The sequence below is a fragment of the Arachis duranensis genome, chromosome 4 (genome assembly GCF_000817695.3).
Source record: "Arachis duranensis cultivar V14167 chromosome 4, aradu.V14167.gnm2.J7QH, whole genome shotgun sequence".
NCBI lineage: Eukaryota > Viridiplantae > Streptophyta > Magnoliopsida > Fabales > Fabaceae > Arachis > Arachis duranensis.
The window spans coordinates 102066139-102069587 of NC_029775.3; positions in this window are offsets into that span (position 1 = coordinate 102066139).

Here is a 3449-nt window from a genome sequence, read left to right on the forward strand (position 1 = left end):
GTGCCAGTTCCGGCGTTTAACGCTGGAATTTCTGTAGGTGACTTTGAGCGCCGGTTTGGGCCATCAAATCTTGGGCAAAGTATGGACTATTATATATTGCTGGAAAGCCCAGGATGTCTACTTTCCAACGCCGTTGAGAGCGCGCCAATTGGGCTTCTGTAGCTCCAGAAAATCCGCTTCGAGTGCAGGGAGGTCAGAATCCAACAGCATCTGCAGTCCTTTTTGGTCTCGGAATCAGATTTTTGCTCAGGACCCTCAATTTCTGCCAGAAAATACCTGAAATCACAGAAAAACACACAAACTCATAGTAAAGTCCAGAAAAGTGAATTTTAACTAAAAACTAATAAAAATATACTAAAAACTAACTAGATTATACTAAAAACAATGCCAAAAAGCATACAAATTATCCGCTCATCAGTTGACCAAGTGCTTCCACAACTTGAACGAGATGACGGAGAACCTTTCATATTGGTGGTCCAACTTTTTAAGACTAATGTCTACTTGAATTCAGTGAATATTCAAAGTGCCTACTATGTCTCCAAAGTTTACTTCAATCCAAATCTGACTGAGGTAAATGAGTTCAAGCAAAGGTATAACTTACTTGCCAATACTGCATGTTTAACTAACATTTGTACTTGTGTTTCTTATCTGGAAAAACTAGAAAAATTTGTTTATGGGAACATTTTATGTTGTTTATAGGTTGAATAAGGATATTGTTTCCTCTTCACAACGAATTACTCAGCTTAAGACCTAACCTCAATACTCTGCCACGGATGAGATCAACGCAGACATTGTTCAATTGAAGACTGTAGAGGAGGTCCTCAATATTCAACAGGTGAGGTTCTTCTATCATTACTTAGCCTAACCATCTTTTTGATCATTCGTATGCCATTTGTTAGGAGACGTCATGCTGGATTATTGCCAATATTGTGTGTCTAGAGGTGGGCAAAGATGACTAGTGTTACACTTCATGTAAGACATGCCTAAAGATAGGTATTAGTGTGACCATTGTAGACGTGTAGGCTTCAAGGATATGTTGAGGTAAGTGCTTAGCATACAAAACGAAAATGTTGCACTCAGCAGACATCAATATTAAGAATGTTGTACCTTGACTGTAGCTTTATTTAGTGGTGTTAGAACTTGCTAATTCAATTCTGCTGGTACGGTGCTGCAGGTATAGGCTACAAATAATTGTTACTGATGGAACTGGGTGTCTAAAGCTCATTGTGTGGAACAAAGAAGCAGAGCAGATGGTGGGAAAGTCTGCTGACAAGGTTAACGAGATATATGTAAGTCAACTTTACATGTTTATAACCAAGTTATGCAAGGTCAATTATCTATATTCCACTAACAACAATTCCTAATATATGTGTGAAGATGTGGGAAAAGACAAACTCATACCCAAAGCACTTGGATAATGTTATTGACAAAAGATTCTTATTCAAACTGAACATTACATACAAGAATATAAATGCCATTGAGGGGGTATACAGTGTAACCAAGCTTTCAGATGAGGACTTCCTCATGTCGAGCTTCGGGTGTGCCAGTTCTTCTGCTGAAGCCTCTGTAAGTATAATTTTTGGGACCATTGCTAAGAGAAAATACTATGTTGGATGACAAAAAAGATTGCCCATTGTTAGAGTAGACTTGAAAATGTACTTTCTTCTTGCAGACTTCCCAAAGATGGGTAATACCCCTCTATGCGAGATAGAAGATGATAACAATGCCCATGGCGGTGGAAAGCAACAATGACAGCTCTTATCAAACTCCAACAAAGAGATCATCCCCTGATACAGTTGATGGATACATAGGAGAAGCAATTGTCTTTGTAGATGCACAAGCATTAGCTAACAAGACCTTTAAGCGAAATTTTGGGAAAAAAATGGAGTAAAAATGGTATAGTAGTAGTGTTGTATTGATCTTTTTATTAGAAAATTTCTAATTGAATATTATTAGGGGGTTAGTGTGAAGCAGTGTAGTTTACACTTAGGTAGTATTACATGGATAATGTTATTACCCTTTCATCGGTTTGGTGCTTCTGTTCATGTTGGAAGCCAACAATTAGAAACTGTAGTGATTAGTTACAGATTTTATGGAAGGGCTATGTGTTTCCAACTGCAGTTATTTTCAATGTGTAATAATTTAAATCTTAAAAGTAATCTCTTGTATTGGCAGACTTCAGATTCTATTCATGGTAAGAATTGAATGTTCACAAGTTTCTTTCATCCTTTAAAACGTGCTGACCAAAACAAGCAATAATAACACTGCTTTGTTGATTTTTCAGATATCTTAATTGTGGCTTAAAGTTTAAGTTTCAATAATGGCCTTGCATAGATAATGAACAAGAAGTTTTCTACAAAGTCACTGAATCAAATAATCATACAACTCATTTTAAATATATTGGTGTAGCAACTTGATAGATAGTAATCCACTTGCAAATGTCCATTTATAACAGTCTCATTAAAGAAGTAATGATTCATGGATCCTGCAATAAGATTTTAAAATCAGTTATTAAATATATATAGTCATATATAAGTAGTCCCTTCACAAATTTATTAAGGAAGCATGCTGTTCGATGAGGGAAGGATTAGCTATTTATGTCACACAAATAGTAAGTGAAGGGATAGTTTTGTTTAAAAAAGTTATTAGCTTTTGGCTATACATTGAGTTACATAATTGTTCATACAGAATAATTTGAAGGAAGGAAGAGAGAGTGGATATACTCTACTATACCTGGCTTGGAGGTCATGTGAGCATTAATGCTGAATCTCTTGTGAGATTATTTTTCAGCTTTATTGTAAATCCATTTAAATCCTTCTTCTATTGTAACAAAAGATTCATTCAAATTGCTTCCTATCTTCTCCTTGGTATGACATCTAGCCATTCCTTTTGCATTCCTATAATTCAACATCAATGGGGTACAAAATACTTTTTTCTTTCTCTATATCCAAACTACATTTGTTAGTTGAGGTGGAACATGCTAAAATAATATTTAATTATTCAAAATTAGAAGGATATGAGCAATATATGGAGTTACTACATTTAGCTTCAGCAACTTTGACTCTCCTGACTACAAGTGAAAATTAGCATATATTCATCCTTGGATTATTAGGCCCTTTTTCTATTTAAATTAAAGACATAAATACGTATTCAATGTAGTAGTTGAATCCTTAAGCAGCTTTTCTTATATAAATAAAGACAGGTGCATATACTATATCAAGACATATCCTCACCTAAAAAAGTTCATACTCTTAACTCATATTTTTCTACTCAATTTCTTCTATAGTGCATCCTCATATTTTACTAAGGATGAGTGATATTCCTCCTCACTCCATTCCTCTCTATGAACTACCTAATGAACTTCTTTTTGACATATTCCATCGCTGTGATGCTTCGACAATTTTGAATGGTCGCATTACGTCTCGCTACTAGAGAGGAAAGCTCAGTAG